The sequence below is a fragment of the Sinohyriopsis cumingii genome, chromosome 18, assembly GCF_028554795.1.
Source record: "Sinohyriopsis cumingii isolate HCF-2022 chromosome 18, ASM2855479v2, whole genome shotgun sequence".
NCBI lineage: Eukaryota > Metazoa > Mollusca > Bivalvia > Unionida > Unionidae > Sinohyriopsis > Sinohyriopsis cumingii.
The window spans coordinates 50,708,970-50,727,962 of record NC_142978.1 but is presented as its reverse complement, the minus strand read 5'-3'; the positions used below and the strand labels follow the sequence as shown (position 1 = coordinate 50,727,962).

Sequence of the window (18,993 nt, the reverse complement as noted above, 5' to 3'; positions counted from 1 at the left end):
GCAAAGCATACTCGATAGGTCAATTATATCGCGATCTGTATATAGGCCTTCAAAATCGCGATTTTGAGGACAAGAGGACAAGTCGATATTTCGATTATATCACGATTGTATCCTGTTTGAAAAAGAATAGATACATCACGATATTATCCAACCTAAACGAGGAAGTAAATACTGTGAAGCGTATATTTTCGTTTTTGGATTAAGCATGCATTTTAAAATGGCACGTTTTTAATGTTAAAAAAAAGAATAGTGTTTCTTGTTTTAAAAACAAATGTTTTTTTGAGAAGATTTGAACAAAAGTTCAAAACTTATTCATTTAGTCTATAATATTTGGTATTTGGAAAGCACTTCTTGCAACGTTTGAGTATCATATGTAATTAATCTTACATTCTTCGCCGAATTTAACCCTTATGAGACTTTTCTCGCGCATTTACGCACCACTCTTCCTAGTAACCATTCAGATATCAACCCAGACTAATTTCCTTTTGCATATAAAATATTTTACGGTCACCTACAGCTTTTACCTTCTTTAAATTTTAATTTGCCGTAACTGAAGTCAGTTTCATTTTGCCGATGAAACAACACACATGTTGTTAAATTAGCATAACTGTTAAATTAATATGGAATGCCAATGTCTAAAATTACACATAGTAGTTTGCAGCACTTAAGAAAAAAATGATTTACTAATTTACTGGATCTCACTAATTATACACAAAGGTTACAAAATATTGGCAGTAATTTTCGTGAACTGATATTGGGAAGGAAGCCATACAGTCTTTTTGCTTCAGAGGATAATAATGAGTAAAGTAAATCTGTACGAATCTACGTTATGAAGGCTTATAAGTGGTGGAAGATTAATGCGGTGCGTTTTCGACAGTTTAAAAAAAATAAACTGGTTTAGAATTAATACATGTTCTCTTGATCATTAAAGTAAGATGTAACATTAAACAGCCTGTTTAGTTTCTCCCTCTAACTAAGGCAAATGGCTTCAATGGATATTACCCGATATGAGCAATGGTATACTTGGATTTGGCTTTTGGCTTGGCTCGAATGTTTGTTTAATTCTTTCTTCCTATCAATTGACAGAAGGCTAACAGTGTGAGGTATTTTAGAAAGGCAATTGACATTCTATTTTATTTCCTCTCTATATTCGGTGTGTAGCTTCACAATCTTCCTTTAATTCTCATTTAAAGCCGTCTGACCCGTCGACTGATGAAGTTCCGTAATGATATGACAGACCTTACAAAGTGATGCGGCCGCAGCTCATAAACGTGTTAATTACTTGATCTAAAAACAAGTACTTCTATTACAACTGGATCCAACAGCGTAAGCCAATTTGTTTACACCAGTTATTGTGATCCAACTCATTGCATCGCAGAAATACATATGTATTGGGGAAACCGATATTCTTTAGTAGTTCTTAATTAAACACCAAAAGCTAACAACTCAGGGCGGTACCAGAGAGGCCGCTTGATTATAAGATCAACACAGCCATATAAAAGAAACGAGTGCTTTGTGCCCATCTCTCCAAACTTTGAACAAACGACGGGGCGAAGGACACTATATATAAAGACCAGAGAGAAATTCTAAAAAGGTTAGTATATGTTTATATATTCTTTTCGTTTATTATTCAATGATGTATTTATAAGAATACTGGAAGAAGAATAAGAAAATAAAGGAAAGACAGACTTCATATATTGTATTATATTTGTAATTAAACATTGTTGTACATTTCATTAAATAGGTTCTTCGTATTATTCCGATTATTCTGTTATATTGACGATTTTATGAGTACCCACCCACCAATCCCAGCTTAGCAAGCACATCTGGGTAAATCTCAGTTCAAAACAGTAAAATTTGACAAATGTATGATGCCATTTGTATGATCATGCATCCTAAATTTTGGCGTGTCGTTTTACAATGGAACATTTAACGTGGGTTACATAGAAAAATAATAATTTCTCTCAAACGCACATACACACATACAGACACATAGTCATTAATATGCATGCATTATAAGCTATTGGTCAATTGCGCAATACAAAACATGTATTGTGAACGTTTTCCAGTAATGTTGAAGTTGATGTCTTGCCTGATGCACAAGCTGTACAGTAATATTTAAGCTGATGCCTTGGCTAATGCACAATATGTACAGTAAAGTAATATTTAAGTTGATGCCTTGGCTAGTGCACAATATGTACAGTAAAGTAATATTTAAGTTGATGCCTTAGCTAGTGCCAATATGTACAGTAAAGTAATATTTAAGTTGATGCCTTCTCTAATGTACAAGATATACAATCGAGGACCCAACGCACTACCCAACTGAAGCTAGCGCGTCGATGTCTTTACATTGCGATTAAGTTCTTCTTATAAGCTTTTCTACTCATGCCGAAAATAAAAGAGCCAAATGCTGTCAATAAAAACACGCGAAGGACATAGTTTATCAACGTATATTACTTTAATATAATGACATTCTCTATCAAGCTACATAACCTCAATATAACGACATTCTCTATTTATTAAGCTACATTACCTCAATATACCGACATTCTCTATTTATTAAGCTAAATTACCTCATTATAAAGACCTGGTATATTTATCAAGCTAAATTACCTCAATATAACATGGTCTATTTATTAAGCTACATTACCTAAATATAACGACATGATCTATATATTAATCTACATTACCTCAGTATAACGACATGGTCTATTTATTAGGCTACATAACCTGAATATAATGGCATGTTCTGTTTATCAATCTATGTTACTTCAATATAACTGTTTAATATATGATTATTCCTAGTTATAAATGTTAAATTGGTTCCAAAAGACATTGACATTCTGGACGATATACATACATAAAGCCGAGCTCCACGGAATATTGATTCTGAAATATGAATTCACCTCAAATATACGTCAGCAGCATTATCATTGAGCACATTTCATCAGACTATAAGCAGATAATTTAGCGTTGAAAATGTGGATACCAATGAGCGCCTGAAGTTACTATTAAAATAAACACGTAGTAGGGTGTGTGATTAAGTGATACCTGTATTTAATTAAGTTTTCATGATCAAATAATGCATGTATTTAATTAAGGGTGTGTAATTTTTTAAAAATACCCGTATTTAATTAAATTCACAAATCATATTTTCAACAAAACGGAAGAATTGCTAACAGTGAGAACCAAGAGGCAAAAGTTGCATACTATAATATTTGCATACTCTCACGTTTGTTTGAATACCTACCCACATCAAGGATATACCAAATGCACAAGACTAAGCGATTTCATTCATTAATATATAATTTCTAACATGGTTGTCAATAGTTCGTCCCAGTCAACTTGTTGACGCCTCAAGCCAAACGTGAGTTTTCTTAATAAAACGGACGCCGTAATTGATTAGACGACCCTAATATATTTCAGACAACAGCTGTAATGTAGTTCACAGTCTTCCATAAGCTCTAAATAATTGAGAAACTGTTCTTGACCTCGCATTAAGCATATGTATACAAGAGTTACTTCTTTTTTATTTGTTCGGTTTTTTTAGAAATATTTATTTTAAAAACCTAGATATTGCAAATATTGCATACAGAGGACACAATTTTACTGAAAGGGGTTTGTTTTAGAAACCGGAAAAGGACGACAAGCAGTCTGTGATGTTGTTAACTTTGCGTGTATATATATATATATATATATATATATATATATATATATATATATATATATATATATATATATATATATATATATATATATATATATATATATAATGTTTAGTCAGCATATTGAATTTTTCCAAGTAGATAACAAGACAATTTAAAATTCCGTCACTAGGTATCAATACTTTAAAATTTTTTAGTCAAGTAGGTATCAACGCCATGTAGAATCTAGTCAACTGGATCTTGATGCAATACAGAATTTTGTAAAGTAGATATCAAAACCATATAGCATTCAGTCAACTGGTTATTAATACAATATAGAATTTCGCCAAGTAGATATCAAAACCATATAGCATTCAGTCAACTGCTTATTAATACAATATAGAATTTAGTCTACTCTATGTCATACTATATACATGTTACACCACGTGCATATTTTATTAGTGGAAGTTGGCCATTGATCAATTGTTTCCTGATTATAGGACGATGTGCATGTCTTCTGATATTTATATCAGACCCTTAAATAAACTGTTTTTATTTTATATCATGTTATGTTAAATAATAATGTCAACTGTCATGACTAGTTTTCCTTTCTAATCGCATGTTAAATCATACTCTCAACGTGCTCAGTAATCATGACTCGAATGAGTTTTGTTCTAATCGTATGCTAAATTATAATGTGCTCAAACATAACGAGTTAATATATCACATGTTCTAATCATATATTACATGATATTGTCAACTTGCTCAGTCGTCATGGGACGAACGAGTTTTTGTTCTAATCGTATTTTAATATTTTAACTACTATCAATGTGCTCAAACGTCACGAGTCAATAAATCATTTCTTACTGTACGTTACGTCATAATGTCAACGTGCTTTAAACGTCATGAGTCGTACCAGTCTTGATCAGAAATATTTTAATTCCTAGTTTATATATATATATATATATATATATATATATATATATATATATATATATATATATATATATATATATATATATATATATATATAAAATAACGTTACATTTAAATTACATTTAACATTAAGTTACACAAAATGTAGATGTAAATAACATATAGCACGAACTCTCTCTCTCTCTCTCTCTCTCTCTCTCTCTCTCTCTCTCTATATATATATATATATATATATATATATATATATATATATATATATATATATATATATATATATATATATATATATAAAACGTTTAATTTAACATAAAGTTACATAGAAATATGGTTACAGATGAGAAATCGTGCTTTAATGAATTACTAAATATGCTTATAGACAAGGAATCGTGTTTTAATGAATGTCCCCAAGTTACTAGTTTTTTGACATATTCATTGCTGGTGCTTTGTAACATTGGACTACAGTGTAACATAAGGGTTGCAATGTAACATAAGGACTGAACTACAGTGGAACATAAGGACTATAATGAATCATGGTCTAACGACGCTTTGTAACATAAGATTACAATGTAACATAAGGGCTACAATGTAACCTAAGGACTGCAATGTAACACAAGGACTATAATGTAACACAAGGACTACAATGTAACGCATGGACTACAATGAATGAAAGATATAAACATTGCTTTGCGTCCTAATAAAACAAAATAAATCAATTCCGAAGCATGTTCAAATAATGACTTCTCTGGCATATTATCATATCTCAATATTATGTACCGTATATAATGAATACCTTTCCAATCCGAACATCCTGGAGTGTGATAAATTATTCGAAATAACACTCATACTGAAAGAAAAAGTCTGATCAATATATATTGCAGGAGGTATAAGTTATGTTTGGATTAATAGGAATTTAGATTATTTCAGCACTGATTTCACATGATCTCTAGTACTGTTTACTCTCAATACTTTTTATCTAATTATCTCATCTCATAATATTGAGATAATTAATGGTTTCAGTATTAAGCAAAATCCACTTCATGATATTTGTTAGTTTAAATAGTGAAATTGCTTGGTTTCCTATTGTAGATTATAAATATGAACACTTGTCAATTTACATAGTTTTGTTTTGCTAATTAAGATTAAAACTTGTTTTAGATATTAAAAAGAATTGTTCTTGCTACAGAAAAGTAACTGATGCAACACACTGAGCAAAGTTTGCAAATTTCAAAGATGCGAACGTGAATAAATTGAAGAAATGTCATAGAATGCAGTCTGATGTTATGTATATTTGATTTAATTTATATTTGATTTAAGTTATATTTGATTTAAGTTATATTTGATTTAATTTAATTGTTTGTTTGTTAGTTTTAATTTTTTTATATTCAATTACATGCTATTGTAATGTAACTTTATTTACTGGATTTGATATTTTCCAGAAATTCAGTTTGACCTTACTCTTCTTCGTAAACACGTAATAATAGAAACTTTGTATCTAATGCTGACCTAGCTCCTGACCATGATTCCGAATCAATAAGAGTTGAAATAAACAACTTTCAAATAAATAAAAATCTTTCTTAGGGTAAGATTCATAAAGTGAAATCGAGGCCATACATACGTACGTGATGTTAGACATGTAAAAACTTCTACCTTGTTCTAGAAACATGATCATGTGACCTTCATACGGGAAACTGTTCTGCGTCTTAAATTAGATTTAACTGTTTTCTATAGAGAATTTGGGCAGTCGCCACTTGAGACCAGTTTGAGTTGAACTTTTTAATTTTTCTTCAAATTTTTTGGATTCCAGGAGAATATTTTCCCCATGGAAATACTTGTGCTCTAAATTAATTCATTTATCGAAATTTACACAAAATTCAAACACTGGAATATTATTTTCTGTGATTCAGCAAAGAACGGTTGACACATCAGTACGACGCTGACCACATCATACGTTATCACCTTCCATTTTGGATTTCATTGGGATTTGAACTAAATTTTAGGACGTTTTATTACTAGGACTTTTTTAAATTCTTGGATTATTCTTGGATCATTTTTGGATTTTATTCGTAGAACCGTAAGTTCTTTTTCTCAATTTTACCTTATTTTTCCAGGGAAATAAATTATTTGTTAAATTTTACATAGCTTGTTGTCTTCCCTCTTTTCTTGTTACGTTTTGTAAGAGCCTAAATGTAGCACTGACTTGGTATAATTCTGTATAGGAAGCAGCAGAGGGGGCGAATCGGACATTTTGTCCAATCGTTATTTTGCTTAATTATTACTTTCTGCACTCAGCGGATCCGGTGTAGTCAGCGCTGGTAAAAAAAAAAAACGACGACGACGCTGGGGGATCGTCGCGTCGTCATTTGGTTTAATTAACACCTTCTGCGCGTCGATCCCCAGCGTCGTCAGCGTCCGGTAAGCACATCGACGACCGCGTCGATGTCATCGCCCCCCCCCCTGCTGCTAAGTGGTTATTTACAATTTAACCGAATATTTGGTCAAGTCCGATACGATATCGTGTCCGAGGATCATGTAAATTTATCGTTACGAATCCATGTGGGGTCGACTGAGCATGACTAAAAAAGTTTCGAAAACCATTAAAGTCCATGTCACCGCCGCACCATGTCTGCCAAATATTTCGTAGCGTGTGTGTATCAACGCCGTTGAATACAGCAAGAATATTACAGTTGTCTCTGATTACTTTTGGAATCTGAGTGTATCGTTGAGTGACATATATCACGTCAGTGTTTTTATGCCTGCCTCTGGAAAATATCCTAGCTGGGTTTTTTTGATTGTCTAACATAACATCATCGTACACGACTAGATTGTTAACGTCGCCATCAATATCATCAATGCCTGGTGCATCATTGATATCTGTAATAAACTCAATAACATTTTTTTCAGCGATCGCTGATGCATTCTCGTTGAAATCTTTTAACACCTCGTAGCATCGTTGATCATCTACGCTAGGAGCAACCAAATACAACTTATCCCACTTCATCCATCTCATTATTAAATTGAGTAACAATTGCGTCTTGCCCGATCCAGATGGTCCGATGATAATCATCCGGATCGAGTTTGGTAACGCTGCAACATGCTTAACTGGTTCTCTTGTTTTAGTCGCCGAAAAATCAATTATATTCATATCTCTATACATAAATTATGGATCTATATTGTGTGAAGTGTAGAGTACGTACTGGCACAAATGATATGACAACCGCTACAACAAGAAATAACAGATCGACCCTTACTGGCAAGTGTGTACAATGCGGTACAAAGAAATTTAGATTTATTTCTATTAGACCCGGAGATGTTTTAAAAAAAAGCGAGGAGGTGACATCGCAGCCAAATTGGCAAAACTCCCCGGAACACCGTGGGCAAAGTATCCAGGAGAAAAGCACCTCCCAGGATATAGCTACTGTGGCCCCGGAACACGATTAGATATCAGACTCGATGATCAAAATCAGCCCCGGCCCGGTGAGTACCCAATAAACGCTATCGATAAGGCGTGTCATGCTCATGATGTTGCTTACAAAAGTAGCGATCTGCAACAGCGTCATATCGCGGATGTAAAATTAATTCACGCATTAAATGCTATTCCTGATAAATCCGTCAAAGAAAAATTGGCCTCATGGTTGGTAAAATCGGCTATGAAAGGTAAATTAATGATTGGAAGCGGAGCTTCTGGCGCTGGTAATTGAAAACGATAGCGTTTATAATAACAACATGGAATCCATCTATTATTCTCCGAGAGGATACTGGAAGGGGAAGGCCGCAATTGGTAAGCTTGCAAGCGCTGCAAAGGTAACAAAGACCACTGCGGCTAATTGGTTATCCAAACAGGCTATATGGCAAATCTATCTACCACCGCCTAAACAAATCAACTTCTCGCGCTTTGATGTCAGCGTACCTAATGAAGTTCATCAGGCTGATATACTATTTTTGCCGCATGACAACGGTTACAAATACGCGCTAACCGTAGTTGATGTTGCGAGTCGATACAAACAAGCGGAGCCGTTAAAAACAAAGTCGGCAACTGAAGTAGCCGCTGCGTTTGAAAGAATTTATCGAAGAGGCCCTCTGCGCTGGCCAAATCTATTACAAGTTGATCCCGGTAGTGAATTTCGCGGCGCTGTTTTATCAACGCTGAAACATCATAGCGTTGCGATACGACGAGGTCATACTGCGCTACATCGTGATCAGGCAATTGTTGAACGATTCAATCGGACTCTCGCTGAACGGTTATTTGGATATCAATACGCGAAGGAATTCATCCAAGAAAAACGATCTCGTGAATGGGTTAAAAGGTTGCCAGGTGTAATTGCAGCGTTAAATAACGAGATTACCCGAGCAATCAACATGAAGCCCAGCGACGCGATTAAATACGAGTATATACCCGGAAAATCAAAAATAAATAGCGTTTCCAAGCCGATTCTTGGCGATGTCACTGTTAGATATCTATATGAACCAGGAGAGCTTGAAGGCGGTAAAAAAAGAGCTACTGATCCTATTTGGAGTGTTACCACACATAACATATCAACGATAACACGATCAACTGGTAGACCACCGATCTATAGACTGGATTCAACTGCTCCTCAGCGCGGATTTACACGCGAGCAACTACAAGTGATACCTAACGATACTCAATTGCCCCCACGTGGTCTTAACTAGCGCCGTTGCGTCTATTGCACTCAAGACAGGTCAACCTCACATTGGTTTTGACATGACCGAGACTGTTATCGATCCTGTCCACGGTAAATTGGCGAGCGTCTTTATCCGAATAACGCCAACTCATTATACAATTGCAACTCGCGCAGTGATTATTCTGTTGTTGTCGTAGCGAGATTATTAATTCGGCATCAATATCAAAACGCCGCTGTTTTTTTTTATCCTGTTGGCGGTAACCCGAGAGTTTTCTATCAATGACGCTTGCATCGATGGTGACTTTGTCGCCGGCTTCGTCAGTGACTCCGTCACCGGCTCCGTCAACAACAATTCTTCGAAGCTGATTTATCCTTCGTACTCTGGACACTGCAAGATAGACTAGATTCGACCATTCGATGCGATTATCAACTATCCAAACAATTGTGTCCGTGATGGTTAGTCCCTGCGAGGAATGTATTGTTGTTGCGTATCCTAGCGTCCACGGGGATTTATCAGCACGTAGCGCGTCCTCGACGACACCGATATCAACGAGCACGATATCATTCAGCACGAGAATTTGTTTTTTTGTCCCTGACGCTGTCGGGGCCGGGATTTCAACTTCAATGTTCTGCCGCCGTGTGTCCGCGGGTCTATAACATAACGGCACTGGACGCGTTGGAAACTTTTCCTTATGCAACGCAAACAACTTCCGCTGAAGTGTGTCTCTGACTATCTTTCTACTCGCTACAATCAAATCGTTTGGTCTCCATGTTTCCCAGAATTCATTCAACGGCGTTTCCGGAATCACCTCGCGGATTATTTCACACTGAATTCTATCCGGCTGTAATCTGATTAATTTTTTAAGCCCGCGCAGTTGTTCATCAAGTGCTCGGTAATCAGTATCGGTTTCTTCATAATAGTCCACAAAACCCCTTAACCAATCATGTGGACCCTCGCCGACAAATGGTGGTGGTTGGCCATGGTCGCCACACATGATTACCGCTGTATTCGCGCGCAACAACCACTCAAGAAACATTTGTAAAACATCTAACGAAACAGTACATATTTCGTCCCAGATGATAACTTCAGGAATAAATTTTTCACCCATTCGATCAGGAGTCCACTCGCCGCCGCTATATCGAAAAAAGCTATGATAAGTAACGGCGTCAACATTTCGTTGTTTTATCTCTCGCGCTAGTCTATGGGTCGGTGTAAGCACGATTATACTTGCCCGCGTTCGAAATAATTCAATTGCCCGAGTCGTCTTTCCTGACCCGCCACAGCCGCTTAAATAAACCGTCTTGTGTCTACAAATTGGATCAGAACACGGTGGTGCATTAGACCATTCTGACAATTTATCACCGCGTAAGTAGTTGTTCTCAACGGTGACATCTGCTGACGGGGAATAATCGCGTCGTATTTCATTTTTAATTCTCCATGTACCCCAACTCTCGTCCGGACTAGTAAACTCGGCTACGTTTCCCCTATACTTTACGTCTATGTAAAACGAATCAACTGCTACTCTAACCGCGGTATCGGGGAATCTATTTATCATCGAGAATAAATTGATAGCGGTATAACCCAGCATAGACGCCCTCAAATGCGGGTATGCTGGGCTGTCTCCGTCGCTGTAGGTAACAACTGTACCCAACCTTGTTCCATTGGACAAGAAAGCTGTTTTGCAGTTCACGTATCTATTTTTTGCCACTGCGTCCTTGATTACGAAATCATATTCTGCGTCATCTATAATCAGCCGTGAGCAATATCGTTTGTAGTCGCAGTTTTTTCCACCTTGTGTGAACTTACCAATTATTCTTCTACCGAGATCTTTTGCCTCGCGGTTTCGTTGGTTAAATATCCTCCTGGACCATTCGATGATATATTCCTCGTCGGCATCAATGTTTTTTCTGGACTCGTCAATTATGCTGTCTAGACGCTCCGGTTCTGGTAACCAGACTTCAGTCTGCGCCCGGTATGATATAATCGCGTCACTGACAATCAACGAAACTAGCATGCTACAATCAATCATATACCGTAGCAGCGCTATTGGCAGCCACTTCTTTTCAGCCATGTGTCTACCGATCCAAATATAGCAACAGCGATGGAGTCCTGCCGCGAATTCAAATGATACTATGCGAGCGAATCCGGTTAAATCAAAATCAGGCAGTGGTCCATTAATAGCAACACGAGTCATTTCATGACTGGGGTGTCCAAATCGTTTGAAATACTCAGCGGCGGATCCATACCCGAGAAAACTCGCTGGATAACAGGCAACCATATCAACGGAAATCATAGCGTCGCGGTTGTATCCAGTGTTCCATAGTCCACCGTGATAATACTCCAAACAACTGGATTGTACATCCGGTAGAAATTCCTTGCGCGTTGGTCTCCACGCATTTTTCCTTGCTGCAACATGAGCTACAACCGATGGAATCGTAAAACAATTTGTTAGCAGTTGTTCATCATGCTCCTCAAATTCTATGGCGGTTTTTTTCATCCTGTTGTGAAATGCTTCAGTGCGATATAATTCACCGTTTGGTCTTACAAACTGATCAAAGGTATCCATGTCGTTTTCAGCGCTGCGAAGTAACCACACTGATACAGGGTCGTTTTTACACAAGTAGGCAATAGCATCAAATAGTTTCCTCTCCGCGAGAAAACCATCCCTGGAGAACTGTTCTCCCAGGAATTCTTCGGGTATATACTTTACTGTTCTATCCCGTGGAAATATTGTGATCGCGGGCGTCCATGCGTGTTCATTATGATCAATAATTTTGATTGGGGCTCCCTTCGATTTATACTTCGATTCGTATAATACTTCACCGGTTATCGTTGTAACGGTTATTGGAAATCTCAGCGATGTTTCTAATCTCGCTATGTCGCTGATGGTTGCTCCACGCTCTTTTACGGTTAGTTCCCACTGGTTGATTTTGCTACGTCGTAAATCAGTCAATTTGTTTCCTCGACATGCATTTGTAAAATGCTCTATTATTCGTTCTGCTACACAATTTATCCCAGTTGACTGTTTCATCGGTTTCAGTTTTCCGATATCAGGTTTCTTATTTAACGGGTATATTCCATAAACAACTGCTGTTTCAGGATACGCTCGTTCATAGTATGGTCTGTCAATTCCGGTTAACAACCCCGGCTTGGAGTCGCGGCTGACAGTGACTGTTTTCATGTCGCTGAGAACTGGTTCAAATTTATCACGTATGATCCAATCACCTGATTCCACCCGGACAATGAATTTTACTCTGAAGAAATACCTTTTACCGTCAAGTTGTGATATTATCGTTGCTGCGCGGTTGTCGTTCATGGTAGCATCAACAACACCATCAATTCGAAATGTTGACCAACTATGAGATGCACCATCACGCTTGAATTCATTGATACAATCGCGTATTTTATTCAACAGGGTTCTATCGTTTATTAACGCTTTTGGTGTGTCCTTGAGGACTCTGTCGAGATTGAACTTAATATTTTTCCGGGGCTTAATTGCTGCCAATCTCTCGAACTCATCCATATAATTAAAACAAGTATTTAAATGAAAGAATATAGTATAATGAATAAATGCAAATGGTTGATGATTGGGTCGACAACCCCGTGCAATAAATCATGTAGAGGTGAATTCTGCGGATATTATTTACAAAGCGTTCGTAATGGTTCTCTTGGCCCCCTCCCGTGCTTGGTTTGCCACGTCGGTGTAAGAGGAAAATCGCAGTTGTGTATTAATTGTGGCGGAAAGCGATACAGGGAACTAAAACGCTATTATGACAAGCGAATTAAAAACGCCGTCATTGACCCCACCGCTGACTTCGTCATCAAAACCCCCCAAGACTATGTTGAAAGATTCATAATTAAACCAAATAATAAATTAGACAAATAGTATTATTATATAAATGGACCAAGAATTTCAGCCGCATCCTGTGCTCGTCAGTTACGAGGCATCTCGCGACGGCATTGTTAGAAACCGCAAACTGAAGAAGCCGGTTGGTACCGTAAATAATCACGGGTATTTGCAATTTGGTGCTGGAAAGAAGACATATTTTGTTCACAGAATCATCTATGAATGTTTTCACGGATTAATCGAAAATGGACTTGTGATTGATCATATTAATAATAATAAGACTGATAATTGTCTTATAAACTTGCAAGCTATCTCTCAAAGTCAAAATACCAAAAAAGGCCAAACCGGTAAATACCCAAAGAAAGCAAAACCCGTAAAGTCATTTGATACAACAACTCACGAGGAAAAAATATTTCAGTCGATGAATGAAGCCAGTAGATACTTTGACATTTGTATCGCCTCAATACGAAAAGTAGCAGAACGAGTATATCAAACAGCAATCTCAAAAAAGACCGGGCATAGAATTCGATTTTCATATGTAAATATCAGCGAGTGACGAAGTCACCGGCGCCTATGGCGCTGACGAAGTCGCCATGACAATAAATTGTCCATTCCGGAAGAAAACAAAGTATGAACACCTCGGGATCGATACACGGGGTTTCATTTTTTTTAATTTAAAAACAAGATGTTCTATAAGAATAATGAATATCGAAGACATCAATAATATATTAGCCGAGATTTCAAAATTAAAAAATCAAGGAATTGAATTATCTGATGGTCTCGACAGTGAAAAAATATTATCCGATTATGAAATTATTAACGAACAATCGAAACGGGGGCGTTTTACCCTGGCCCGCGAGTACTTTTTTATAAAACGATTACAACATACGATCAATGAAAACTTGTACCACAATGACGCAAATGCATTCATTGGACTATTCACTGCCGTTGAAATAATACGAAAAAAACTCGGACGTGTTTATGAACGACGCCGGGAGATTTCTAGTAAGATCAAAAACATTAGAAGGATCATAGACGAAAACTCCGGCGAGAAATTAGAAATTGCTTCGCAATTGCAATAATGGTAGGTGAATCACTTACTACTCGGCTAGCCAGAGAGCGGCTAGCAGCGCTTAAAAAGTTCATACCGTTACGAGACAGGGTCCGAGAACAACTTCAAACGCGACAACAAATGCAAACCGATTTTACTGTTGGAAGCGAACAACTCTTTGCCCCGGTAACTAAAGCGACCAAAGATGTTACGGCGGCAACTGTGCCCGTCCTCGATGCGCTTAAAAAGATAGCGGCAGAGACAAAACAAACAAAAAGGTCTTTAGAAACACTCCCTGCAAAAATAGCGGCTGCTACAACACGGAGGCCACCACCACTCGCTATAACCGAACCACAAGAACCTTATGTTACAATGGCCGACGAGGAAGAATTAGGTGCTACTGCGAAAGAACCAGAAGAAGAAATACCCGAAGAAACACCCGAAGAAACATCGAAAGAAAAAAAGAAAGAGGGAAATATACCCCGTAATGTTCTTAAAAAGTCCGCAATAGATCAAATTAGAGACATCGACGACGATGAAGAATTAGTTAATTTTGTTGCTACAACATCAACTAAGAGCATTCGAGATGAGTATATCAATGAAGGTTACAAGAAAAAAATAACCTCGACGGAGAACTGGGCAAGAATAGTGTATTTAGCGAGTAAACATAGAGAAGCATTACCACATCGTGGTGATCCCGATTACGATAAATTCCTCGAGAAAGTTAAGAGTAGAACACCAAAAAAAGGAAAAGGATACCCTGTTGGTAAAGAATCCTACGGCGTTACCTGCCCTAATAGTGTTCTCAGTGATATATCACGGCTGGAAGTACTAATTGGAGGAAAACGAGCCGGAAATAACTCTACGGAAATAATCAATGAGGCCGCTGATATTTGCAAGCGGTTATTTGCAGGCGGTATTATGGACATTAATGCATATCGAACGCTCATAGACGAACTCGTGGATGATTAAAAAAAATTATAAAATTATAAAATTATCGTTTTTGTTAATTTTTAACCGTTTTTTGACTGTTTTTGACCGTTTTTTGACTGTTTTTGGCCATTTTTTGACTGTTTTTGGCCATTTTTTGACTGTTTTTGACCATTTTTTGAGGGCAAAAACCCAAGGAAATCATTTAGAGAAAATCGATGTTTTTCTGAAAAATCGAGGAAAAAACGACTATAGGCAACAAAAAACGACCAAAAATGACTAAAAATCAAGAAAAAACCAGAAAAAAACCGGATTTTTATCGAGGGCAAAAACCCAAGGAAATTTTGATAAAATTTATTTCGGTTTTTGATTCGGTGGGGGGGGGTAATCAATCACTGGTGATCACAATCACTGGTGATCACAATCACTAATTGGAAAACTGGTGTTTTTATAATAAGGATGATTGTACACTACAACCACGATAAACCAGTACTCGTCTACGTGGTAAACTCGCGATTGCCTGTTTACCGCGCGTACTATGGAGATGGTCTCGGTAGCACCATTGCGGGGTTATTTACAAGAATGGCTCCAAAAGTAGCGCCGTTAGCCAAACAATTAGGAATGAAGGCTATTGATGTTATTCGTGATAAGGGTATTAGTGCCATTGGAGATGTTGCCGGAAAGGCGCTTTCAGCCGCGCGGGACAAACTAATGTCGTTGGTAAAATCCAGGAGAAAAAAACAGAAACCACCGGTAATGCCATCAACGACAGTGATGCCTGCAAATGTCAGTAAAGTAATAAATAACGCCGTGGAAGAAAAACTAGAGTCGTTGGCGGCTCAGTCATCCACCAACGCGCCCATGAACGCAATAGCGGGAGAGTGGTCTTAAACAGAATTCAAAGAATTTACGACGAAAAAATCGCAATTGAAAACATCAACATGATAAATAATAAAAATGTTTGCGCGAACCGCTGATCCCGCGTTTGATATGGACGCCCCAGTGCGCAGGGATGATTCTGTCCGTGATTATCAATATTATTCTTATTATGCAGCGCAACCCGACCTACGATCGCGAATTGAACTTCAGGTCCAAGATACCAGTAAATACTTTCTGCCGTGTGAAGCGTTTATCGAAATCGAGGGAGAACTCGTGACAAATGCCGCCGATAATGCACCGTACGCAGATGACGATCATGTTCGAGTTGGTTTCGTCAACAACGGTATCATGGCGTTATTTGAGAGCGCCAGATATCTTATTGACGGGCGAGAAATTGAATCAATAGAACGCGAGGTTGATGTTGCAACGACGATAATTGGGTTAGCGAGATATTCGGATGATTACACAAGATCGGCGGGTCCATCTATGATGTTTGCGAAGGACTCCGCCGATAACGCTGATCATTTTCAGTACATCAACGTGCTAATAAAAGAAAATACCACAATTGACCAGGATGAAGCAACCAATCCAGATCGCAGAGCAAAACCGGGCGCTAATTTCACTGTTATAAAAAGTCTTAACGATAATTACAATATGGGATTCGCAGCACGAATGTTGATGCTAAAAAGACCACGCCGACAGTTTTCATGCGCGATTCCACTCCATCACATATTTGGATTCTGCAGAAATGTCAGGAGGGTTATCTATGGGGCCAAGCATACAATCGCGCTGACGCGAAGGGGCGATGATAACAATGCAATATGGCGTGCTGCTGGCGTCGCTGCCGGTAAAGTCATTTTAACTAAAATGGCATTGTGGATGCCGGTGCTGACTCCATCAGTTACCACGGAAGCACGATTGTTAGCATTTATGGAACAGGGAGGGAAATCGTTGTTGAGTTGGCTAGCGGTAACAACTGATGCTAAAGAGGATAACGTGGCCGATACGTTTACATGGCACCTGGCATCAAAACAGGGTGTTTCAGCCCCGCGTCATATATTCATAGCGCTACAGAATAGGGAACGATTGGGTAGTCAAGAACGCAGCCATATGATATTTGATCAATTAGGAGTCAGGGATGTTTCGCTGAGAATAAACGGACAACAGGAACCATCCGAGGATATACAGCTTAATTACGGCGACAACCATATCGCACGTGTGTATCATCGATTGCTGTCATATATGGGTCGTGATCAAAACGTCGACACTGGTTTGCAAATATCACAACTTGATTTTAAAAAACTGTATCCGATTTATTATTTTTCGCTGTAACATCTTGATTTAACGAGACAATCCGTCGTTGATATACACTTCCGAGCTCGTATAGCCCCGGGTGGTGTTAATTATAGAGCGGTTGCTGTCATTCTCAGCGATAAATCAATGCTGCTAGAAGGTGTTGGTGGACGAATGAGAATCGTTGATGCGCCAGTGGAAAACATGTAATTGAAAGCACAAAACGCGTTTACAATAAATGTCGTATAGTGTCGTCAGTGTAGAGTTGACTGATGGTCAAGTCAAGAAATTACGATCAAAGTCGGCTAAACAATGCGGAACCACAATAACGCTGAAGCCGTCACAGATGGCAGGTGGTAATCATAAGATATCGTTGACGGCGCGTCAAATAAAACATTTCAATAATGCGATGAAGAATAAAAAGGGTGTTCAAATAGATTTCTCGGCCGCAGCGATCAAAGACATGGAAAAGACCGGTGGGATATTTCCACTGTTAGCTGCGATTCCAGCGTTGATTGCCGCGGCCGCACCAGCAGTGGCTAAGGCGGCTGCGTTGGGGGCCGTTGGTACCGCGGCGGGGATGGCATTGAAGAAGGCAACCGGGAAAGGCTACAAAAAAAAACGACCCGTAGCCGGAAAGGGTCTAAGACTACCGGGAACCCCGTATTCATGGTACTCGGGAAAGGGTCTAAGACTACCGGGAACCGTTTAATGACTCCCATGTCTAATTTTGATTTAATAGACGCCGCAAACGCGCTAGCGATAAAAAACTTCAGAGGTGTTTTTATGAGGGATCAATTACCGGCGGCACCAAGGAATATTGAAACCGGCATAATTAACCTCGATGGGTCCTCCGGAGCGGGAACTCATTGGGTTGCATACGCGATTGATCCGCGTGCGATCGTCTATTTTGATTCATACGGGTTAGCCCCGCCGAAAGAGTTCATGCGGTATGTCCGGGCGTGTTCAGCCCGGGTTTTTTATTCCACGCTGCCAACACAGCAATTAAGTGACCCACCGATATGTGGCCGCGAGGTATTAAACGTACTTGCGGCGATTTCATCATCGCGAAAACCACCACAATAAAAAATACTATTTTGGAGTTTACGACGCTGTCGGGCCAATTTACCTCGTTACGAAAAAATGTTAACAGGATCGATGACAACTTTGATAAATTCCTTGGTAAAAAAAATGCCAAACCGGATGAAATCACAATAACTATAAATGATATCACTGCGTATGGACAGGAAATAAAAACAATCAAAACTGATGTTGCAACAAACAAAAGGAGTGTAGACGCGCATGAACGGGAAATAGAAATAATCGGCGCTAATGTTGCAACGATCATAAATAATGTAGACTCGCATGGACGGAAAATAGAAACAATCAAAACTGATGTTACAACGATCATAAATAATATGGACACGCATACACAGGAAATAGGAACAATCAAAACTGATATTGAAGCGAACAAAAAAAATATAGACGCGTATTGGCGGGGAATAGGATTAATCAAAACTGATGTTGCAGCGAACAAAAAAGGTATAGACGTGCATACATATGAAATAGAAACAATCAAACTTGATGTTGCAGCGAACAAAAAAAGTATGACCGAGAATACACGGGAAATAGAAACAATCAAAACTAATGTTGCAGCGAACAAGAATAATATAGACGCGAGTTGGCGGGGAGTAGGAATAGTTATAACTGATGTTGAAGCGATTAAAGACAGACTACCGAGAATGGCAGAGCAACTCGAAAAAATAAAAACC

The 18,993-nt window shown here is 38.3% G+C and overlaps 1 protein-coding gene across 1 annotated transcript in view; it reads left to right on the top strand.

Annotated features, from left to right (window-relative positions):
• The first annotated feature begins 1,243 nt into the window (after positions 1-1,243).
• The window catches only part of LOC149776620 (cerebrin prohormone-like), a 32,515-nt gene continuing 14,765 nt past the window's right edge, over positions 1,244-18,993 (top strand). Inside the window, exon 1 of the mRNA XM_089942666.1 lies at positions 1,244-1,594. The gene's annotated coding sequence lies outside the window, so the exon portion shown is untranslated. The remainder of the gene's footprint in view (positions 1,595-18,993) is intronic.